Source organism: Leuciscus leuciscus, assembly GCF_965113295.1.
Source record: "Leuciscus leuciscus genome assembly, chromosome: 11".
NCBI lineage: Eukaryota > Metazoa > Chordata > Actinopteri > Cypriniformes > Leuciscidae > Leuciscus > Leuciscus leuciscus.
The window spans coordinates 12058683-12084083 of record NC_138735.1 but is presented as its reverse complement, the minus strand read 5'-3'; the positions used below and the strand labels follow the sequence as shown (position 1 = coordinate 12084083).

At 39.9% G+C, this 25401-nt stretch overlaps 1 protein-coding gene and 1 long non-coding RNA gene across 3 annotated transcripts in view; one reads left to right on the top strand and one right to left on the bottom strand.

Annotated features, from left to right (window-relative positions):
• The window catches only part of gnal (guanine nucleotide binding protein (G protein), alpha activating activity polypeptide, olfactory type), a 168288-nt gene that overhangs the window by 98513 nt on the left and 44374 nt on the right, over positions 1 to 25401 (bottom strand). The window lies entirely within an intron of this gene.
• On the top strand, positions 7115 to 9435 carry LOC309509875. The gene is made up of 6 exons (XR_014210095.1): positions 7115 to 7607; positions 7985 to 8021; positions 8203 to 8273; positions 8499 to 8553; positions 8799 to 8875; positions 9329 to 9435. It is a non-coding gene; the product is annotated as an uncharacterized lncRNA (long non-coding RNA).

Sequence of the window (25401 nt, the reverse complement as noted above, 5' to 3'; positions counted from 1 at the left end):
ACACCCCTAAATGCATTGAAGCAACTGCCATGTGATTGGTTGATTAGATAATTGCATTAATGAGAAATTGAACAGGTGTTCCTAATAATCCTTTAGGTGAGTGTACTTTGATAGCCTGATTACAAAACAAAAGGCTCACCATTAAAAGCCATGTCTCAAACACTTCAACATAAATCAAACATACACCACAGCCTAGTTTGAACTGGTGTAAGATTCCTTAACTTTTTTAATTTATTTTACACTCCTATGGCCAACTTTTTTTAATAAAAAATGGTACCACTATAGGGTTTAATTTTGTTAGCATTAGTTCACATGATCCAAAAATGAATGAACAATACTTCTACAGCATTTATTAATCTTAGTTAATGTTAATCTCAACATTTTCTAATCTTAGTTAATGTTAATCTCGACATTTTCCAAGACATTTTTAAGATACAAAGTTGTATCTGTTAACATTTAATGCAATGTGAACTAACATGAACATTTTATTAACTAACACTAACAAAGGTTATTGCTCTCTGTTAGTTCATGTTAGTTAACCCTCTGAGGTCGGCAAACGCGCCCCCGCGTTTTGCTGGATTTTCTTCACATTGTAGTACAATAAACTTAAATTACTCCGTCATTTATGGTTATACAGAAAAAAGAAATATAAAAAAAGAATATGTGATATTTCTACTTTTGTATGTGTCCACTTACAATCAAATCAAAACATTGTGCTTTTGTAAAATAAAGAAAATAAACAGGGTGTGCGTTCTGCCCAGGGCTGGACTGGCCATCTGGCATACCGGGCATTTGCCCGGTGGGCCGACGTGCTTTTTGGGCCGATACATCTCATACTCATACATAATATTATTATTATTATAAAAAATTTTTTAACGGCCCATAAAATTTGTACATCGGCGGCCCATTCGTTTTGTTTTGTTTTGCTTAATTGGCGGCGCTGGATTTGTGCCGGTGTAATGCAGTGGTAAAAAAAAGTCAGTGTTATTTAGGGTTGGGTATTGGTTGGGTTTTATCCGATACCAGTACCTACTCGGTATTTTTCAAACGGTTCCGGTGCTTAAACGGTTCTTAAACCGGTACTTAAGAAAACGAAACCGCACACACTTTAGCAAAAAAATAATACCTGTGTGTGTTTTCTGAAAAAGATTTTCTGATTTCTGATTAAATAAAAAATTGTGCCGTTTAAAAGGCTACTGATGTAGCCGAAAACACTTAAGTTAAGATAAAAATGTTGTCTTCTCATATTATTTATATATATTATATATATATATATATATATATATTATATTACGTATTAAATATTATTGACTTTTACAAAACAGAGAAATATCTGACACTGAGCAGAAATATTTAACACACATAGTATAGCCTCATATAAATATACTTCATACTTGATATGCAAGATTTGCAGTTGGCATTAAAATACTAGACTTACCCTTAAGAGGAACACTGCAGCTGAACTTGAACTTTAGTCAAGAGTGTCAGAGGTTTTGGGTTCTAATCCACATTCGAAGTTTTTTGTTTGTTTGTTTGTTGTTGTTTTTTAAAACCGATTATGCTCATCAGTGGTTGTATATCAAGCAGGGACACTTTGTGTGCATTAGGCTATATTTTTTTATTTCACCAGAACTAATAGATAGGCTATGAGGCGCCGTCTAGGGCTTAAATCGAACTTCATTCACGCACACATAAAACGCTTGCATACACATATACTAAGTAGTCACACTCACACATACATGTATACTGCTGAATGCTCCAACTATATGAAATGCACAACGTCACATCTAAAGTCTCACGCACACACACACAAACTCGCGCACATACTCATCTGAGACGCGAGCACACACACACACAAACTCGCGCACATACTCATCTGAGATGCGAGCACACACACACACAAACTCGCGCACATACTCATCTGAGACGCGAGCACACACACACACACACACACACACACAAACTCGCGCACATACTCATCTGAGACGCGAGCACACACACACACACACAAACTCGCGCACATACTCATCTGAGACGCGAGCACGTGCGTTCACGCTAGATCGTCTCTTATTTAACAAACGAACTAAATGAATGCTCTGCTGGTTAACTGGAGATGTTTTGTTATTGGATCATTCGTGCCGCGGGATGTTTTATAGGGGGCGGTGAAAAAAGTCCGGCACCGAAATCAGGCACCGAAAGTTGCGTTCTTATTCGGTCTCGATACTACCGTTTACGTCGGAACCGGTTCTCTATTGGAACCGGGTTTCGGTACCCAACCCTAGTGTTATTAGGTTTTTTTTTTCTGACAGACCAGCCCATGAAACACGTAGATCAGCGGCCCATTGGTTCTTTTCTTGATTGACACTGGGCTGGCCCAATCACAACTTTAAACGAGTAAGCGAGCGCGCAGCAGTGTCAGTGTGTATCTGTCAAAATAGTCAGCGAGATGGAGAAGAAACGCAAGGATTGTGCAGAGAAATAGCGTGAAAAAATAGAAACAGGCCCTTAAAGCAGACACTGTAAAATGTGTCAAAATATATGTTTTCTGCCCTTCATCAGCTCCAGTGATGATGATAGTGAGGAGGATCAGGAGAGAGATGAGAAAGTGTAGAGCCTGCGGTAAGCAGAACTATTTTCAAAACACTTAAGCTATGTCATGATCGAGTGTAGGAACCCATAACCCAGTTACAGATTATTTCCACATCTGCATAGTTGACGATTACATAGACAGTATATAAAGACGATTACCGCAATTCACTAGAAATTTAATGAGAGGCGTTTGTAAACCATGTTTTCCGCCAAAATAAAAGCTTGATGCAGTTTGCGTCAAAATAAAAGATCATGGGCTTATCTTTTTCAAGTATAGAAATTGGTACAAAACTAATTATGAAAGTTTACTTTATTTTTTAGTGCATTTGTTTTACAAAATATGGCTATTACTGTCATTGGATTAATATTATAACTATTATTATGTAGTAGGTGTAATGTAAATAGACACTGTAACTAAAAGAGGTTTGAATTTTTCGTTTAATTTGCACACTGAATATGGGTTGGAGCTTTTAATTTTGAACTCACAAAGTGCACCAGATTGATGAATTTAACATTAAAATGCACATGCCCCCAGACCCCCCTAGAAGGACCGAGGTCCACTCCACCCACCACAGTTTGACCAAAAATCCTGTGAGAAACACTGGTATTGCTATGTCATTGCAGCTTATAGCTTGTTTTAGGATTCATCACTGTGGAGTATAGGTCAACTGTATTAATTAATTAAAGCTGCAAGCAGCGATGAAAGGGCCCTCGCACTCGTGCCATCGTCACTCGGTGGCTTTAGAAAGACAGAGCATGGTTGGGCAATGTGCATTTAAGGAGGTATAGTAGTTGCTAGCATGTTTAGTATGTTTCTAGCATGCTTAGTACACAATAGTTATGTGGTTAGTACTGCATTACTGTTTTAACCATGTCAGTTTCTGTTGCCAGTAGGTGGGGCTATGTCTACATCTGAATATCGCTATGTAGATGTGTTTAGTGCAGGACTTTTATCAAACATGTGAAGTTTGGGGCAGATTGGACATTGTATGCTTGAGTTACAATAACTTCCTTTAGCATTTCTTGCATGTTTTATGATGTTTCTAGCATATTACATATTAATTTTGGGGTAGATTGGACATTGCATGCCTGAGTTACAGCAAATTCATATTTAATTGCAGTAATAGCATGCTTTAACACTTAGCTAAGTATTTGATAGCATGTTTCTAGTATGTTGCTAACATGTTTAGCAGTTGGTGGCACTTTTTTATATGTTATTAGGAGTCCAGAACAATGTTAAACATCACTTCCTGTTGCCAGCAGGCGGCGCTATGACTATATCTGAATATGAGCATGGACTTGTGTTCAGGAGATAATTCTTATCAAACGTGTGAAGTTTGGGGTAGATTGGACATTGTATGCTTAAGTTACAACAACTTTCTTTAGCATTTCTAGCATGATTTAGAACTTAGCTATGTGTTGCTAGCATGTTTCTTGCATGTTACATATTAAGTTTGGGGCAGATTCGACATTGCATGCCTGTGTTACAGCAAATTCCTATTTAATTGCAGCAATAGCATGCTTTAGCACTTAGCTAAGTGTTTGCTAGCATGTTTTAGCAAGTTTCTAGTATGTTGTTAGCATGTTTAACACTTGCTGGCACTTTTTAATGTTTTTATATGTCCACAACAGTGTTTAACATGTCACTTCCTGTTGACAGCAGGTGGCGCTATGACTGTAACTGAATATGAGCATGGTCATGTGTTCAGGACAGAACGTTTATCAAAAGTGTGAAGTTTGGCGCAGATTGGACATTGCCTTCTTGAGTAACAACAACATCCTGTTTCATTGAATTAGCATGCTTTAGCACTTAGCTAAGTATTGCTAGCATGTTTTAACATGTTTCTAGCATGTTTAGAAGTCAATGGCATTTTTAACATGTTGCTAGAACGGCATCAACGTGTTAAACATGACACTTCCTGTTACCAGTAGGTGGCGCTATTACTATAACTGAATATTCTCATGTAGATGTGTTCAGGCCATGCCTCTTATCAAACGTGTGAAGTTTGGGGCAGACTGGACATTCCGTGCCTGTGTTACAGCAAATTCCTATTTAATTGCAGTATTAGCATGCTTTAGCACTAAGCTAAGTATTTGCTAGCATGTTTTAACATGTTTCTAGTATGTTGTTAGCATGTTTAGCACATGCTGGAACTTTTGTATATGTTATCAGGAGTTCACAACAGTGTTAAACATGTCACTTCCTGTTGCCAGCAGGTGGAGCTATGACTGTAACTGAATATGAGCATGGTCATGTGTCCAGGACAGAACGCTTATCAAAAGTGTTAAGTTTGGCGCAGATTGGACATTGCCTTCTTGAGTAACAACAACATCCTGTTTCATTGAATTAGCATGCTTTAGCACTTAGCTAAGTATTGCTAGCAAGTTTTAACATGTTTCTAGCATGTTTAGAAGTCAATGGCATTTTTAACATGTTGCTAGAATGGCATCAACGTGTTAAACATGACACTTCCTGTTACCAGGTGGCGCTATTACTATAACTGAATATTCTCATGTAGATGTGTTCAGGACAGAACGATTATCAAAAGTGTGAAGTTTGGGGCAGATTGGACATTCCATGCCTGAGTTACAGCAAATTCCTATTTAATTGCAAAAATAGCATGCTTTAGCACTTAGCTAAGAGTTTGCTAGCATGTTTTAGCATGCTTCTAGTATGTTGTTAGCATGTTTAGCACTTGCTGGCACTTTTTTATATGTTATTAGGAGTCCATAACAGTGTTAAACATGTCACTTCCTGTTGCCAGCAGGTGGCGCTATGACTATAACTGAATATGAGCATGGTCATGTGTTCAGGACAGAACGCTTATCAAACGTGTGAAGTTTGGGGCAGATTGGACATTCCATGCCTGAGTTACAGCAACTTCCTGTTTCATGGCGAAACATCGAAATTTGTCAGGACGCCGAGGACCCGCCCTTCGACGAAAACTCAAGATCTTCGCAATTTAACGTCGCAAAGGCCTTAAGATTACACTCACCAAATTTGAAGATGATCAGATTAAAACTGTAGGAGGAGTTCGTTTAAGTACGAGGCCTGAAAATGGCAAAAACTGCACAAAAATCTGAGAGGAAGTTCAAAATGGCTGACTTCCTGTTGTGTTTAGGGCTATGCTCCAAGAGACTTTTTTGTAGGTATTAGGTGATTACATGTATGTACCGAATTTCGTGCACGTACGTGGAACGTTGCGGGAGGCGCACTCCGTTGAACTTTTATAGGTGGCGCTATCGAGCCATTTTGCCCCGTCCAATTCTGAAACCTATATCAGATGTAAATTTTCGCCAATTCTGACGCGTGTGCAAAGTTTTGTGAGTTTTCGAGCATGTTTAGGCCCTCAAAAATGCAATTAAATGCGGAGAAGAATAATAATAATAATAATAATAAACAGAGCAATTCCAAGAGGGTCCTCACACCATCGGTGCTCGGGCCCTAATAAATGTCAAATTTTCACTCGTTCCTATACTAACTCATCACATGGCATTAGTGGTTTTAAGGAATAGGAGTTGGTACACTGTAAAAAAAAAAAAGTTGCATCCCCAAGTCAAAAATTTCAAGTGACCAATAACATCTACATTTTTCAATTAGTCTCACGTATTATTTCTCATTGAGCCAATGTTAACAGACTTTTGCAACAAGAATTTCACTTGGGCCAATTGAAAAATGTAGATGTTATCGGTCACTTGAAATTTTTGATTTGGGAGGGTTAGAATTTTTTTACAGTGTATGCATATAATTAAGGGCGTGCAAAGATGGGTAGTATTTATGATCATATAGTGGGCCAGTCTGGGCCAAAATGCCCGGGCCGATTTTTTGTCCCAGTCCAGCCCTGGTTCTGCCTCTCCGTCGCGGTGAACTTTTTTTTCTTGAGCACGTCTATAAACTGAAACAAAACTCAGCGAATACTTGTCACACATTTATGAGCCATACACCTTTATACACATTCAAGTGTGTACTTTTAAATGATCGGATTCAAACTGAAAACAAATATTCTCTGTTTAAGTAATTTGTATAAAACCAACAGGATGTCCAGGATCTCAAACGCTTGCTAATTACTTTTAATTCGACCACGCCCACTCGCGCAAAAGTGATTCACATGCAAATCTCCACATGGAACGCGAACGCCCTCCCCAGCAAACACAGAACGTTCCCCTAACGTTCCCATATGGTTCCCATTTGGTTATTTTTGGGAACCAAATAAGAACGTTCTAGGAACGTTCTCTGTAGGTTATTTTTAGGTTTAATTTTTATAACCTAAAGAGAACGTTCTTGGAACGTTCCCTGCAGGTTGTTATTTAATAACCTAAAGAGAACCTTCACAGAACGTTCCCTGCAGGTTATTTTTAGGTTTTATTTAATAACCTAAAGAGAACCTTCACAGAACGTTCCCTGTAGGTTATTTTTAGGTTTTATTTTTATAACCTAAAGAGAACCTTCCCAGAACGTTCCCTGCAGGTTATTTTTAGGTTTAATTTTATAAACTAAAGAGAACGTTCTGGAAAGGTTCCCTGCAGGTTGTTATTTAATAACCTAAAGAGAACTTTCCCAGAACGTTTCCTGCAGGTTATTTTTAGGTTTTATTTTTATAACCTAAAGAGAACCTTCACAGAACGTTTCCTTGCAGGTTATTTTTAGGTTTTATTTTTATAACCTAAAGAGAACGTTCTGGGAACGTTCTCTGCAGGTTATTATTTTAATATCACTTAACAGGCAGATTACCAACTGACAACGTCGTCAGTACGGTCCCCTAAGGTTATAAGATAACCAACAACGTTCAGATCTATTCGCAATAACTTTTTATTAATGATATTTTAAATTATGTTATACATTTTAATTCTATATGTTTATTTAAATGCTGCGTGACTTTGAAGTGTTTTAATGCGCATGCGCGTTATCAAACACTGGAGCGCGCACGTGCGCGAGAGCAGATGGAAACCAGAAACGTCATCAACAACTGACAAACAACAAAACTCCCGACTGTCGCTGTTGGTTTCACTGCTTTCAGGTAAGTTTAGTCAACAAAATCTCACAAATAATACACACAAACGTCCCTGACACATTTCTTATGTGTAATTGACACGCTTCTGTTGAATTTTACTTTAAAGAAATGGTTTTGTGTCTTTGAAAAAGTCCGTTAGCATCTAAGCTAACCGGTTTCAGAAGAGAACGTTAGGCCTAAGTTACGTTAAGTTAAGGTCTTATTTATGAAAGTTTGGGTTTTTAAACACATATTTAGTGTAGATAACAGTTTTTTATAGTTTTGCTGGTAATTTGTCAATGGGTGATTGGAAGTAAGCTAATTTATTTCACCTAAAAGAATGCACTGTATTGTTAACTTAATCAGTGACGTCACTTACCAATATTGCTGAAATGTGATTTCAGAATAGCGAGAGAGAAAAAAAATCCTCTACAACAAGGGGTGAGTTATTGTTTAATCATGATAATAATTCCATATGCATTTATTTCACAATGTATTATCTTAAGATTTTTATATATTTATCTTTTCTGCATTTCACCTCTGTTCTAGCTTGGTTCCTTTTATTAAACCAATCCCATGTAATATTGTTGGCTCTGTGACAAATAGCTTGTTATGTTCCTAGATCATCATGCTGTGATGGCCTGCTGCACCCCCTGTCCAAGAAAATCTCCACGGCTATGAACCATATGACTAGTCAGCAAAACCACCTCAAACATACAGTGCACTACTGTTCAAAGGTTTGGGGTCTGTAAGATTTATGCTTTTGAAATAAGTCTCACATTTTAAAATCATTAACCCCAGGTTTTTTCAGTGAGATTGTCCTTGAGAAGCCTTTAGGCTAAATAATCAGCTAAATAATAGGCGACTAATACAGTATTATAATGGTCATAGATATAATTATAATTCATTTAACTATAGTCTCTTTTGAATTATGTTGGCCAATGAGACTGACACCATACTGTCCAACTCAAAGGTATTTATGTATTCGTATGTTTTTTTTATTGATCAATATTGAAATTCTTTGTACTTTTAAATGCTGAATGTGGTTCAGGGGGTCGACAACTTTAGGCAGTTATTTTTCACAGATATCTTGGGCAGCTGTGGCTCATACTCTTAGCCTTTAAAAATGTTTGAATTGATATCCCCAATGCAATATCAGGGGGTAAATATATCATTAGAGTTCTTAAAGTTATGGCTTTGCTCTTGTTACCGGATGAGATATAATCCCTATTGTTTGGCCCTGTGATTCTTCAGGACAAGACCTTGATGCCATCCACAGTCAGTAGATGAAGAAGGTGAGTTTAGCCGAATTCAGTTCTCTTTGCCTTTCTTTTGAGCTTAAACGGACACGTGCACGCAAAATGAAGGCAAAATGCCCATCTTGCCGATTTTCCTCGTAAACAGTCTTGTGTTTTAAACAGAAAGAAAACGTATACGTGTCATTTATATTAGGTCTGCGCATTCGTCTTAAAGGGACAGCAGCCTAACGTACCCGCAGCTGTTTGTGTCGCCAATGGTGATCAAACATCAAAAGAGAAAATGACTTGTAGCTTTAGCAAAGATACATTTAATTAATTTATAGTTATTTTATTTTTACAGTGAAGACTTATTTTACATTTTGATAATTCAATTTCTGTACCTGATGTTTTCAGATTTAACTGAAAAACATAATGCACTGCTTATTTCAACTGTGTTTTTCTTCTATTGTATTTATCAATGCTTGTTATCTATTGTAATTTTCTATGCAGGTTCACTCCTCTACAAAATCCCCCCAATAGGGGTTATGCGGAGCGCCCAGCGGTCGAACCGGAAAGAGGTCTAAGCATTTCCGCTTTTCACTTCTGTACACATCTGCAGCGGGAGGTGATCTCTGAGTTTACTGTTAATTTTCGCTTATTACACTAAAATTCTTATTTCTGTTTTAATTAAAATGTCACGAATGCTTAAATATCAGAAAAGGGAACATCCGAACAGCAGTTTTTGTTGTGTGCCGGTCTGCTCTATGTCGGGGAAAATGAGTAGTACAGAAGTACAAATAGGTTCTGTACTCATAAAGTGACGTCAACATCAGCAGTAGCATTCGCCGTCAGGCAAATGTTATTTTAATAAACTCCTGATGTACTTACAAACTTTCCAATGCCTCGTTTAATGAGTACAGAACCTATTTGTACTACTGTAGAAGTTTGGTGCCATTCTGGGCATTATTAGTGGGGTAATTTACGAGATACAAACCTGGAGCCGCGCATGCACTAAACCATATGGCTGATATCTCTAAATAAACTCTAAATTGTTCTATATCGTGCAGCCCTAATATTGAGCATATCTTAAAGTGAACCTGGAATGATAATGTGTGATACCAGATGAGATGTATGTATGATAGATTTTGAACTGTACTATTTCTTTTATTTCAGGTTTTCTGGGATCCCAGCGGAAGGCATCAAGGCATCAGATGTTGGCCTGGACAGATGTTCCTGTAAACTACACCGACCTTTGCTTTTGCATGGATGACTGATTATTACCATGTTCTGTGAGGGTATCATTATAGCAAAACTGAGCACCTGTGACAGTGGAATTTGTAGGTGTAAAGTCACAGAGATAAAAAAAAAAAAAATTTGATAGCAGTTTCAAACTTTTTTTCACTTTCTCTCTCATAAACAACACAGCAGTTACAGGTTTTCAAATTCTTCATTGGAGGTGAGACTTATACGTTATATGTAGAGCGAATTCACAGGTCAGAGTTCACTAGACTTAAATATTATTTTCTCTGTTTTTTATTTGACTTCAGAGTTGAAAGTGGGCTTAAAGGGTACATGGGCTTAATGGGTATCCTTACCCCTATATAAAACATTCCTTTTTTGATTTGTAGTCTGAAATAATAAATAGTGCAATATAAATAAATGCAATGTAGTGTTTTCAAATATATACATTTTTCTATACACATTGATGCTGAAATATCTGAATAAATACACGATACCAGCAGCGCTCGTGCTCTCATATCTCCTACAGCTTGTGACACACAATCCCACCTCACTCTTTTCATTTGCTCCGGATGAATATTAATGCCTTTACAGGGCTTAAATTTTGGCATGGGATTGTTTGTACATGTAACACGTTGTCTTTTTATTTTCTTGTTAAATTTGCAGATGGTGTTGGGAGTTTAAATGTTTTGAGCGGAGTGAAGATTGGCACATTCATGTATATTGTATATAAATTAATACTTTTTCAACTTTTTAGCCAAAGTTATAGGCTACAGTCTGCAAAAAGATAGTTTTAATTAAAATGTTTGTGCAGTTTTATTTATTGAAATATTTTTCATGTTTGAAATATTAAATGTAAATTACTGTTCCTGAATACATTTTGCTAACGCTGTTTTTAATGACTTATTTTAGGTTGATAATTAAACAATGAATCAACAAAAACATGGATTGTGTGCTGATTTATTTATTTAATACAAACTGATTGATTTACTTATTAATGATAGTTTCTGTAAATTCAATTTATTGTAATAATATATTCATAGGATTCTTAAGTGTTTGAACAATAAACAATGTAGAATATGTTGTTTCTAGACCTATAATTTGTGTACAGGCATATCAGGATGTGTAGACGTTAGGAGAACGTTCCGAGAACCTTTCGGGAACGTTCTGGAAACCTTTCGGCAACGTTCCGGGAACGTTCCCCTAACCTATAGGGAACGTTCTATTAACGTAAAGAAAACTTTCCTGGCTAACCAATAGGGAACGTTCTTGGGAACATTCTGGGAACCAAAAACTAACGTTCCCAGAACGTTAAATTGTTAGCTGGGTCGTTACCTCAAACACAAAACACCAACAAACTTCACAAGTCTCTGCTTTTCGTCGAGTTTGGAAGACACGTCTGAGCTTGCATTGAATTTACCTCAGAAGAAGAAGAACGCGATTTGAAGACAAGAAAGATGTAAGGTAAGAAATTCTTACTTATTAGTTTATGGTATTGTTGCATAAACTTCACATTGCAGTTGAACTGTTGCTAGATATATGGTGAATATTATACTATTTAGACCCGTGTTTACTGTTAAATACTGTTTGTGGATATCTGCTCAAACATAGATATGTATAACCATAATGTTTAATATTTTGGAGCGTGCGCGATCGCGTTTGAATGTATCATATTTTGGAGCGCGCACGATCGCGTTTGAATGTATCATATTTTGGAGCACGCTGTGGGTTTGAATGTATCATATTTTGGAGCGGGATCGCGTTTGAATGTATCATATTTTGGAGCGCGCTGTGGGTTTGAATGTATCATATTTTGGAGCGCGATCACGTTTGAAAGGAAAAATGCACCAAACATTAAGCTTTATGTTTTTACTATTATCTCATTTCATATCATCATAACGAATGGAAACATTTGAAGTAACACAAGATAATCAATATATTTTTCTCTAGCATTGTTACTGAAATCTTTTGGAAGATTTATAGGCTGCTATAGGTTATTGTTATTATTATTTTATGCAGTACTGCACATAGCTTGTGCCTACAAGGCACAACAAACATGGTGTTCATTATATTATATATTGTTGGAAACATTTGTGTGTGTGTGTGTGTGTGTGTGTGTGTGTGTGTGTATTCTGTGAATTTTAAAAAGCAATTTTAACCAGAAAAATCTAAAATGTATTCCCAAAATCGTGCAGGCCTAGTTTCTCTTGATACCAGTATGTTCACTTTTTTTTCAGGGACCAGATGCAACTGAGTCCTGCTGATTTCAACATTCACATGAGTCTCTGTACATGAACATGGTAAAGTGAAAATTAAACACCTTGGAAATGAAAGGTATGTACAATGTTTTTAGGAATGGCACAAAGGTCTCTGTCTTTGGATCATAGTTTTCAATGTGCTCTTTTGTCATTTGTTGTGTATTTTTGGATTATGTTGTGTTGTAAATAAATCCAAACAATCTAAAAGCCATTCTTTTTTAAATCTCCTCATTCTTTGTGCAAGGTTGCTCTGAATGACAGGGCCTGATAGCTCCTAATAGGGCAGTTAGGGGAGTGTCTTTGTCTTTCTCAGGTGTTGAAGGCTTACATATTCATGAGATGATCACGCCTCTTCGCATAAGGCTTTTTCACACAAAACATGTCTTAGAAATTTAAAATCAATATATTGTCTTATCTGAATGAGCAGTCAGGGTGATTTTCACATAGTTTTGGAGCAAATATTCTAGGCTACGTGATACAATTTTCAAAAGTCTTGTGAAGAAATAATCAGTATGGGTTTCATGGCCTTATTTCAGTAACAATTTTTTGGGGTATTTTCACAAACCACGCATAAATGTCATTATCTCAAAACTACAAACTTTTACATACATGCTGCTGATATATTATTGTAGCAGAGTTTGTGCTAAATACAGTGTAATCAGACTTTAGCCATGACAATGTCACAAGTAACAGAAATAAGCACAAATGTCAGAGCATGTCAGAACACCTCCAGGGCCAGAAAACAGCTCAGACCTCAGAGGGTTAATGCATTAACAAATGAGACCGTATTGTAAAGTGTTCCCAATAAATCTTTTATCTAACAATAAATTAAAATTAAATAAATTACCTAAATAATGCAAACAAGTCATTGGATAACATTGGGCTGCATATAAAGAAACAAAATGCATGTGCCATGGACAAATAAAATGAAATAGCCTCCGCACTGACAATAAGGAAATTATTTTAATCAAACCATATTGTTGATGAAAATAATACGAGAAGTGATAGTTATTAATAATAATGCATCAATGTTTTTTTGTTTGTTTTGTTTTTAAATAAATGTTTAATATTACAGTAATAGTAAATTGCCTGAATCATAATATGCCTGAATGCTACCTGAATCATAATCATACACTGTTCATTCGTTGGGCAGAGGAGAACTGGCCCCCCGACTGAGCCTGGGTTCTCCCAAGTTTTTTTTTTCTCTCCATTCTGTCACCTGATGGATTTTTGGTTCCTTGCCACTGTCGCCTTTTTCACCTTTGTTGCCATAGGCTTTTGGCTTGCTTAGTTGGGGACATTAAATTGAACATTAAATTTAATATTCAACAATAATATTGATCTGCCTGCATTGACACCTTTATATGAGAACTGAACTGAGCTGGACGACGACATCACGGTTTTCTCCTGAGCGGCTATATATATATATAAATTAACTAAATTAATAACTTGAGTGCGCACTGAAGCTGAAGAGAAAGAGCACGGGGAAACTGAATAACTTTTCTAGCAGGTTATTTAACTCAACGAAACACATCCTATATGAGATTAATCAGATACTTATATAACATAAACTTAACATTAGGCTACAACTTATATCTGCACAAAAGGACGCAAATGCACAAGTAAACTTGACTGTGCTGGTCAGAATATGTAACCCCTGTTTTAACCATTCCCACAAAAACGCGCTGAAACGGCAACTAAACCCAGAGAATTCACAACGTTTTATTACAATAGTGTTCTCATTATAATGTCATGTATATGACAGTCCCAATCATAGTTATAAATGTGCATTGCTGTTTGAGATGTGCACGCTAAAGCTAAAGATGATGCGCTGTACAATGAAGCGCTTTACTGCATCGTTCATTAACTCAACCAAACCCGTCCTATATGAGATTAATCATATATATATATATATATATATATATATATATATATATATATATATATATGTACTGTATATACACTCACCTAAAGGATTATTAGGAACACCTGTTCAATTTCTCATTAATGCAATTATCTAATCAACCAATCACATGGCAGTTGCTTCAATGCATTTAGGGGTGTGGTCCTGGTCAAGACAATCTCCTGAACTCCAAACTGAATGTCAGAATGGGAAAGAAAGGTGATGTAAAGGGTTAGTTCACCCAAAAATGAAAATTCTGTCAGTAATTACTCACCCTCATGTTGTTCCAATCATGTAAGACTTTCGTTCATCTTTGGATCACAAATTAAGATATTTTTGATTAAATCTGAGAGCTATCTCACTCCTCCATAGGCTTCCAGAGGGACCGAAACTCGCCGGCCCAGAAAGTCAGTGAAGAAAATGTTGAAATAGTCCAAGTGACTACAGTGGCTCTACATTAAGTTTATCATGCGACGATAATACTTTTTGTGCGAAAAAACAACAAAAATAACGACTTTATTCAACTATTAGTGTTCTTCAATGTGGGCCTCTGACGAGAGTTCACGGGAGCGCCACGACGCATGCGCGAGAACTGAGATTACGGCGTTCTTCTTCTACTACTACTTGTTACTGGCTGCTCACTCCTTAGGAGTATTATCGCCATCTACTGTACAAGATGACGTCCCGACATTGCCGGGAGCGCAAAACGGTCTGTTTACAAGCAGCTGAAGACGCGCCCTGTATGTAAAACTGTATTCGTAAATATGTCCGCAGATTTCGATGTAGATGAAGATTTGATTTTTTTTTTTAACCAACCATACTTATTTGAACCAGAATACACAGACAATGAACTACAAGAGATGGAAGATGCTGCAACACAACCGCAGTCTGCTTCTGAAAGACAGAGAGCATTGGACAGCTGATGGTGTAAATGTAATCAGTGCCAAGCGATGCCTACTGAGGCCATCCTTAAAAATATTTTGGTTTGCCGTAACAGCCAAAAAAAAAAAAAAAGAAGGGGTCGGTTGGTCGGTCTATATATAGCCTATATTCTTTCGCAAGTTAACGCAAGTTTACAACCGGCAAGTCGTTTTTTTATCAACTTAAAAACCAAAGGGGACTTTTTTAGTCCAAAAGGGTAAAAAAAATATTAATTGGGTCGGTCCTAAATTGACAGGGTCGGTCGGGTTATGGCAAACAAGACTATTTTTAAGGATGGCCTGAACAGGAGAGCGTGTGCTGCATTGATTGGGACATACAGTTACATACATTACGAATACAGTTTTACAAAAGCAAAATAATATAATATTTGATGATTGATCGAAAATCGTATCTCTCCCCCACATGCTCACCTGCAAGACGCTCCGACATTAAATTTCTCTGTAGGCTACTGTAGGCTTTTTGTAGAAAGCCTTTCTTTAAAGTGAATTTCGTTTTGTATTAATTGTAGCATGCAGGCAATATAATCAGGACATGGAGGCGCCCGCGCGCTCGTCTCTTAAATGAACCAAAACTCTACATTGAATCTTTTAAAAAAAAGAAGAAAGAATATAGGCTATATATAGACCGACCAACCGACCCCTTTTTATTTTTTTTTTTTTTTGGCTGTTACGGCAAACCAAAATATTTTTAAGGATGGCCTCAGTAGGCATCGCTTGGCACTGATTACATGAGAACATGGATCCATCATGCCTTGTTACCACTGTGCAGGCTGGTGGTGGTGGTGTAATGGTGTGGGGGATGTTTTCTTGGCACACTTTAGGCCCCTTAGTGCCAATTGGGCATCGTTTAAATGCCACGGCCTACCTGAGCATTGTTTCTGACCATGTCCATCCCTTTATGACCACCATGTACCCATCCTCTGATGGCTACTTCCAGCAGGATAATGCACCATGTCACAAAGCTCGAATCATTTCAAATTGGTTTCTTGAATATGACAATGAGTTCACTGTACTAAAATGGCCCCCACAGTCACCAGATCTCAACCCAATAGAGCATCTTTGGGATGTGGTGGAACGGGAGCTTCGTGCCCTGGATGTGCATCCCACAAATCTCCATCAACTGCAAGATGCTATCCTATCAATATGGGCCAACATTTCTAAAGAATACTTTCAGCACCTTGTTGAATCAATGCCACGTAGAATTAAGGCAGTTCTGAAGGCGAAAGGGGGTCAAACACAGTATTAGTATGGTGTCCCTAATAATCCTTTAGGTGAGTGTATATATATATATTAGAGCCCGACCGATAAAGGATTTTTAAGGCCGATACCGATACAAATATTTCGGCCGATATATATATATATATTTTTTAAATCCAGAAACGCGTAAGAAAACATGAACAGATTTCCCTAACATATGTTATTTGTAGTTATTTAAGAGTCCTCAGCCTTACTAAAATAATATGATAATGCAGTTTAAAAAACGCCTCTGACGTTCTGCCACACCATTGGACTGATTTTACATGTGCTTCAAGACGTCATCACGCAAAGCGTTCCCATAGCGTCATTTCGACGCAACGCTCGTTCCCTCTTCAGGGAACCGAGGTTACAGTCGTAACCGAGGCGTTCCCTTTCAAGGGAACTCGCGTTGCGTCGAAATGACGCTATGGGAACGTCTATACCAACGCCTCCATAGCTACAAATGTCTGTCCTGTGTGTAATCATGTGAGCAGCACTAAGAAGACAAAACATGAGACCCTGGAGTAGAGTCTAAATCCAGAGAGTAGAACCTGACGAAGGTGTGCGGTGAGGACCAGCCTGCCGCATCACAGACGTCCTGTAACGATACTCCTGATATAAGGGCCTTAGAGGCCGCCATACTCCTAGTAGAGAGCGACCGGACAGCCAAAGGAGAAGGCTGTCCAGCCGCCTCATAAGCCAGTGAGATAGTCTCAACCACCCACTTGCTCATCCTTTGCTTAGACACTGGACCTCCCTTGTTAGGGGAGCAAAAGTCACTTTTACGCCACAGGGCAGCTCTGTGGACATACGCGTCTAACGCCCGAACAGGGCAAAGCAAATTATTCGCCTCCTGGTCCGATTTCGAAAGGGAGGAGGACCTCCAAGTGCCACGAGGGAAACGAGATACCAAAGGGTCTTTCCCCACAGACATTCCACCCAAAGGACTGTGGTAAGCACCTACGGCCGCCACATAAACCTTTAAAGTGGACGGGGTCAGACCTGCAGTGAACCGGTCCTGCAGGAACTCCAGAACTGTACCAATTGGGCAGTTGACTGGATCCAACCGACGGTCACTACACAAAGAGGTGAATACTCTTCAGTTCAGGGCATAAAGCTTCCTCGTGGAGGGAGCTTGGACTGTAGAATGGTCTCAACAACCTCAGTTGAGAGACCTGACTCTATGAGCTGGGCCCCCTCAGAGGCCAAGCCCACAGATTCCACAGTTCTGGGCGGGGGTGAAATATTGAGCCCCCTGCTTGGGACAGAAGGTCCCTCCTGACGGGTAACTCCAGAGAATGCCCGTCGAGGAGGGACACAAGATCGGGAAACCATACTCTGCCCGGCCAGCGCGGGGCTATAAAAAGCAGGCAAACCCGGTCCCTGCGAACTCTTTCCAGAACTCCCGGGAGCAGAGCAACTGGGGGAAAGGCGTACAGACGTAGCCTCGGCCACGTCTGTACCATAGCATCCAGTCCCAGAGGAGCTGGATGCGTGAAGGAGAACCAAAGTGGACAGTAAGACGTCTCTCGAGACGCAAAAAGATCCACTTATAATTTCCATATCAGCTCCACCACCTCGGGGGTGGAGCCACCATTCCCCGGGCCTCGGCCCCTGTCTCGACAGAGTGTCTGCTCCTATATTCTGGACCCCGGGGATGTAGGCTGCCTTGAGTGACAGCAACTTCCCCTGGGACCACAAGAGGATATGGCATGCCAGCACAAACCCCCTTGATATAGGCGACTACCGACGTGTTGTCCGTATGTACTACACATGGTGTCCCCTGAGACCTGTGATAAAGCTCCTCAGAGCCCGGAAGACAGCTAACATCTCTAGGCTATAGAATGCCAGGAACGATGATGGTCTTCCCACAGACCTTGAGATGAGCGACCCTCAGGATCGCTCCCCAACCCGTGAGGTAAGCATCCGTCGTTAGCAGTTTGCGACGACAAGGAGCTCCCAGCACTGGGCCCTGGGACAGGAACCAAGGTTTCTTCCACATAACCAAGGCACGTAGGCATCACCTCGTGACCTTGATTGTGCGAAATGGGTTGCCCCTCGGGGAAAAACCCTCTGGTCCTGAGCCACCACTGCAGGGGCCTCATGTGCAGCAGTCCAAAAGGTATCCCGTTGGAAGCTGCTGCCATGAGACCCAACAGTCTCTGGAACTGTTTGACAGTGAGTAGCTGGCCTAGCTTTACACTTCTCACAGCTGCCAGGATGGAATCAAAGCGTGGCGATGACAGGCGCGCCTGCATCGACACTGAATCCCAAACCACGCCTAAAAAAGTGGTCCTCTAAAATGGAGAAAGCACACTCTTCTTGGCGTTCAGCCGTAACCCCAACTCTTTCATATGGGCGAGAACAACATCTCGATGTTGAACCGCCATCTAATGCGACTGAGCTAAAATCAACCAATCGTCGATGTAGTTCGTGATGCGAATACCCCGGAGGCGCAGAGGCGCCAGAGCTGCATCCACGCATTTGGTGAAAGTGCGGGGTGATAAAGCCAGGCCGAATGGAAGAACTCGATATTGGTATGCTTTGCCCCCGAAAGCAAACCTCAGGAACTTCCAATGACACGGACGGATGGAAATATGCGTCCTTGAGGTCTATCGTGACAAACCAGTCCTCGGACCTGATCTGTGGCACGATTTGTCTCAAGGTTAACATTTTGAACTTGAGCTGCATGGCTGACTCGTACAGAACTCGAAGATCTAAAATGGGACGCAATCCCCCGTCCTTTTTTGGAACTATGAAGTACCGGCTGTAAAACCCGGTTTCCCTGTTGGAGGGGGGTACATATTCTATGGCCCCTTTCTCTAACAGAGTGTTTACTTCCTGTTCCATAACCAGAACCTGCTCGGGGCCCACCACTGTGGGCAGGACCCCCATAAACCGCGGTGGGCGTTAATAGAATTGTATCTAATACCCTTTTTCCACGGTCTGCAGGACCCAACGAGAAACATTTGACAGTAGCTTCCACGCTGTCAAAGATTCTACTAAAGGTACCAGTCTCTCGAGACTGGTTTCTGGATTTTGTTGCTGTTGAGTAGTCGGTTCGTCGCCCTGTAACGGCGCACCGGCAGGGAACGACCAAACAGACTGCTCCAGCACCCTCCTCAGAGGGGGCGGGCATCCCGAGGCCACTACGTTTCCGGGTGGACCTTGAGATATGTGCTCGCCGGAGACCGCTGCGCCCTGTAACACCGGAGGCGGCAGGGTTGGCAGAACGGTCCCCTGAGGGCACCGTATTTTTCTCCTGCTGTTGAGTAGTCGGTTCGTCGCCCTGTAACGGCGCACCGGCAGGGAACGACCAAACAGACTGCTCTAGCACCCTCCTCAGAGGGGGCGGGCATCCCGAGGCCACTACGTTTCCGGGTGGACCTTGAGATATGTCCTCGCCGGAGACCGCTGCGCCCTGTAACACCAGAGGTGGCAGGGTTGGCAGAACGGTCCCCTGAGGGCACCGAAGAGAGACGGGCACCGTGAAAAGAGGTGTTAACCGCTCTGCTTCGGGGGGACTACCCTCATTTGTCCTGAGCCCTCAGACATCAGGACTTTTTCCCAGCAGCCTTCTTGGCGGTAATAACGGTCCGCAGATCCGTTTTACCCCTCGAAGACTGCTGGGTTTGAGAGCGCCCTCCGTGTCCCAGAGATTTTTGTGGGGGAGCACGAGAGGACACACTCTGTTTTTGAGTGGCACGATGTTCAGCGCTCTTTTTAGAGGAGTGAGGCTGCTCCCGCTCAGCAGCCTCAATGAAAGAACGGCGGGGGAGAAGTTTTTGTAATGCAGCTGCCTGTTTAGCAGCTTCCTGAGATTTAGCTACCGCACTGTTTACTGCATCACCAAATAAACCAACAGTGGAAACCGGAGCATCTAAGAGAACGTGCTTTTCTTTCTCTTTTATATCGCTCAAATTGAGCCACAGATGCCTCTCAGTGGCCACCAGGGCTGCCATAGACCGCCCGATTGATTTAGCGGTCTCCTTGGTGGCCCTGAGAGACAGATCTGTGGCTCTGCGTAGTTCAGCCACTGTGTCAGGACCAATTCCCCCGCCCTCCTCTAAATCCCCCAATAATTCTGCCTGATAGGCTTGCATAATAGACATCGTATGCAGACACGCTGCAGCTTGACCAGCGGCTGCATACGATTTATGAACCAGAGATGATGTGAATTTTACTGGCTTAGAGGGAAGTGAAGGAGCTTTCAGGGAAGATGCCGTTGCTGGAGAGAGATAGCTCGCAAGCGTCTCCTCCACCTTCGGCATCTCCCCATAACCATATTCTTTATATTTCTGAATGGAAGAATAGTGGGATGTTTGTGGTGCATACACTCTGTATGAAACCGGTTTTCCCCACGATTTCGACACCTCGGTGTGGAGATCAGGGAAAAACGGAAGGCTTCTTCGCTGAGGCTGTGTACGAGATGGCAGGAAGCGTTCGTCGAGCTTACTTTTCGAACGAACGTCCTGCCTATCCTCTGGCCACTCAATAGATAATCTGTGAACTGCTCTCGTGACAACATCGAGCAATTCCTCAAAAGCGTGAGACTGAGGTGGCGAATCCTCAGACTCAGCTTCAATACTAACAACGTCCAACTCCTCAGAGCTGGACAATTGCAGTATTGGTGCCTCCATCGGGGGGGAAGAAACCGCAGCACGTGCTTCCACACCATGATGAGAGGCCCTGGATCTATCAGAAGGATGTTGAGATAAGGCAGAGCCCGTCTCAACATCCACTGATAAATCCATTTGTGAACCCCAGGTCTGAGATCGACGCCGTGCCTCGGCAGCGGCGGGACCCAAGCCCTGGGGAACTTGATCGGGATTGAACCGAGCCAAGCGGAATCGGAGCGTACGCAATGGAAGCGCCTCGCAATGCACACAGTCACCACCCTCGAGTGCTGACTGGGCATGCTCCTCACCCAAACAAACAACACAAAGAGTGTGAGTATCACCTCCCGTTAAATAACGCGGGCAGGGATGGACACACACTCTAAACTGCTGCTTGCTCGCCATACTGAATATATATATATAATATAGACAGACAACACCAAATAACAAGGACAGATTCAACACAGAGCGCAACTGAAGACTCAGAAAGCTTTCGTTTTCTGTTTCGGGCCGGCTTTTATAGCTTCCTGGTACGTGACGTCACCCGCCTCTGACGTTCCGCCACACCATTGGACTGATTTTACATGTGCTTCAAGACGTCATCACGCAAAGCGTTCCCATAGCGTCATTTCGACGCAACGCGAGTTCCCTTGAAAGGGAAACTATTATTAGTTTCAGTGCCATCACTGTTATTAATATTGACAGTAATCATTTAAAAAAAATCAATGATGATGATATTATTATTATCATCATCATTTGTATTATTATTAAACAAGACAAAGGTCACTATTGTGTGTGTGTGTGTGTGTGTGTGTGTGTGTGTGTGTGTGTGTGTGTGTGTGTGTGTGTGTGTGTGTGTGTGTGTGTGTGTGTGTGTGTGTGTGTGTGTGTGTGTGTGTGTGTGTGCCATCATTTCACCATCAAATGGAAGTTTTATCAGAAAACTAATCAGAAATCACTGGAAACAGCGTTGAAAATAAACATGATAAAAGCGGCCGTTTGCTGCTATTTTTGTTGTTTACTTGGATATTTAAAACCCAAGCATCGATGTTTTACCACAGGTTTACAGTAAAAAGTGATACATTGATCATAATGAATTAATTTATGTCAAAATTGCACATTAGTCACTCAGAAATAAATTACCGTTACCATTAGGTCTATTTCACAAAAGAAAGAGGACACACTTACTTCTTCAGTCGCGTCTGTTTTTGTTTATCTGGTAGTTACAGGACATATTTACATCACATTTAGAAAGAATGATAATTTCTACAAATATATGCCACAAAAAATACGACCTGAGGAGCTTTAGCACTCTCTCGACTCCCATACAGATATTTTCAGTCAGAGAAACAGAGAAAGCTCCCGAAAAAAAAGTTGCTTTATTTTATGATAGTCCGGTATAAAGAGACGAGACGTAGGCTACTGACAGATACAATAAAAACATGACTGTGTGATAGCCTTAATTATTGGTTGGATTTCTTCAAGCGTTCACTATGTTTTTTTTACTATGCGTATCTTCAAGCGTTTACTATGTTTACTATGGTAATGGTTAGCGCGCATAGTCTTTTGCATCACAAACAGAAGGCATTCAAACATGAACGCGAGTTAAATTATTTTAAAAGTCTTTAATGCTGACAGAATCATCCGGCGCTGCCGTCTCCTCTATGCTCCCGACTCAGGTGAACTCCGCCTCTGTTCGTAACCTCTCCTCTAGCTCGAGCTGGCCCGCTTTGGCCCAAGGTATTCGACGGCCAGAAATCCTGTCCGTTGGCCCAGAGTAGGCCCGTGTAAAAGCCCCGATCCAGCCCCAGAAGTGACAGTGGAAACGCGACTGGCCCTGGCACGCACTAGCACAGCCCGGCCCTGGCATGACAGTGGAAACGCGGCTATTGATGTCAGCAGTCTTCCTTATAGAGTGCCCTCTGGTGGACAAACTATGCAGTGCCAACACTCATAACATGGTTGCAGGGTGTTTCGTCCGGTTTTATTTTAGTTTTTAAATATTCATTTATCGGCCGTTATAAAAGCCGATACCGATAGTTTGAAAAATGCCTAATATCGGCCGATAATATCGCCAAAAGTTTGGAAACATTACTATTTTTTATGTTTTTGAAAGAAGTTTCTTCTGCTCTATTTTTAATGTTTTTGAAAGAAGTTTCTTTTGCTCATCAAGCCTGCATTTATTTGATCAAAAATACAGAAAAAAAGTAATAATGTGATATATTATTACAATTTAAAATAATTGGTTTTCAATTTATTATACTTCAAATTATAATTTATTTCTGTGATGCAAAGCTGAATTTTCAGGATCATTACTCCAGTCTATCACATGATCCTTTAGAAATCATTCTAATATGATGATTCATTATCAAAGTTGGAAACAGTTCTGCTGCTTAATATTTTTTCATAACCTGTGATACTTTTTTAGGATACTTTGATGAATAAAAAGTACAAAAATAAATAAATAAATAAAATAAAATAAAGAAGCAAATGTTTTAAAAATAGAAATCTTTTGTAACAACAATATACACTACTGGTCAGTAATTTGGGGTCAGTATTTTTTTTTCTTTCTTTTTTTGAAATAAATCAATACTTTTATTCAGCAAGGATGTGTTAAATTGATAAAAAGTGATAGTAAAGAAGATTTATATTATTAGAAAATATTTTTCTTATTTTGAATAAATGCAGTTCTTTTTAACCTTTTATTCATCAAATATATTAGGCAGCAGAACTGTTTCCAACACTCATAATAAATCAGAATATTAGAATGATTTCTAAAGGATCATGTGATAGACTGGATGTCACATGTGACACTGAAGACTGGAGTAATGATCCTGAAAATCCTGAAAACTTTAATATATCGGCCTCATTTTCTTATCGGATCCATAACGATAACATTAAAAATGACCATTTATCGGACAATATCGTGGAAAGTGGTCGATATATCGTGCATCCCTATTAAATGCCATAAGAGAAGTACTCATGGGCACAGAAAGCCGTCTCTCGGACAGCATGTGATCCTGAATTCAGTTCTCTTCCGCAGCTGGCCAAATATGTCAAATTTATGTCAAAATGTCTGTCTTTGTGAGTATTCACGTAAAAACAGTTGAGAAAGAAGCACGCGTGTAACAATATAATGGATCCATGCAGCAGCCTAATAAACCTGCTTCTGTCTTTGTGCTTAATGTTAATCAAACAAAGACAGAGAAAATCACTCACTACTCTTGATGGAATTTCTTTTAGCTTTAATAACAATACATATTACATATTTAATTCATACAGTGTAGACTAAACAGTGTTTTTTTTACATTTGATTATTCAATTTATGTTGTTAAATAAGCCTAATGTAGGCCTACTTGAAACCCTAAACCCTCTGGTTTTCACTGATGTTAAAATGACACTTACTTTTTATGTAACGCTACAGTAAAACACTGCTGTTCACTTTCAGAAGTTGTAGGGATGCTTTCTTCTCACAAAAAGAAAGTGAAATGTGTATGTTGGATATATCATTTTCAGTTTTTAAATATATTTAAATATAATTAAATTTTATCGTATCGCACATCGAATATTTCATTATTTAACAAGTTATTGCGCATCACATTTTTCTTCAATATCGTGCAGCCCTATTCACTACTTCTTTTTCTTCATTTTCTCTGATCCACTTGCTCATTTAAACTGCTCTGGTATTAAATCAATGAATAAGACTTGCTTTAGAATAATAATAATAATAATAATAATACATTATTATTATTGAAAATGTAAAATGGACGGACAAATGATGGACAAATAATGAATATTTATTTAGGCATATTACAAAACATTGAAAGAAAGTTTCTCTGCAGCACCGCAGGAGTGAGTGCAGACGAGCGAGGGGGTTTCTGGGGAGCATACTTGTTTTTTGCGCCTTTTCCTCAGAGGATACAGACAGCTATACAATAATTAGGTCCCTCGTGAGGGCCCATCATATAATCATCACAATACAGCAAAACAAATGGATACAGAGAAGCAAAACAAACGCATCACGGCTCATGAACAACGCTACACACTCTCTAAGACATCTCACAAACGTCTGGTTGATATGCCATCAACACCCGAGAAAGACAATCTGCTCTCAAATTGCGAAATAGAGCTCAAATCGAGGGGCCAAATTCTAGGGAAGCTTTGCCTATTCGGTTTATTTTTTAATAAAATAATTTATAAGAAGAAGAAAAAAATATATGTTATTGTCTTTTTTTGCTGTATTATAATTTCGGTAACACTTTACATAAGGTTGCATTAGTTACTGCATTAACTAACATGAACTAACATTGAGCAATACATTTGTTACAGTATTTATTACTTTGCTAATGTTAGTTAAAATTGTTAATAAAAATACAACTACTCATGGTTG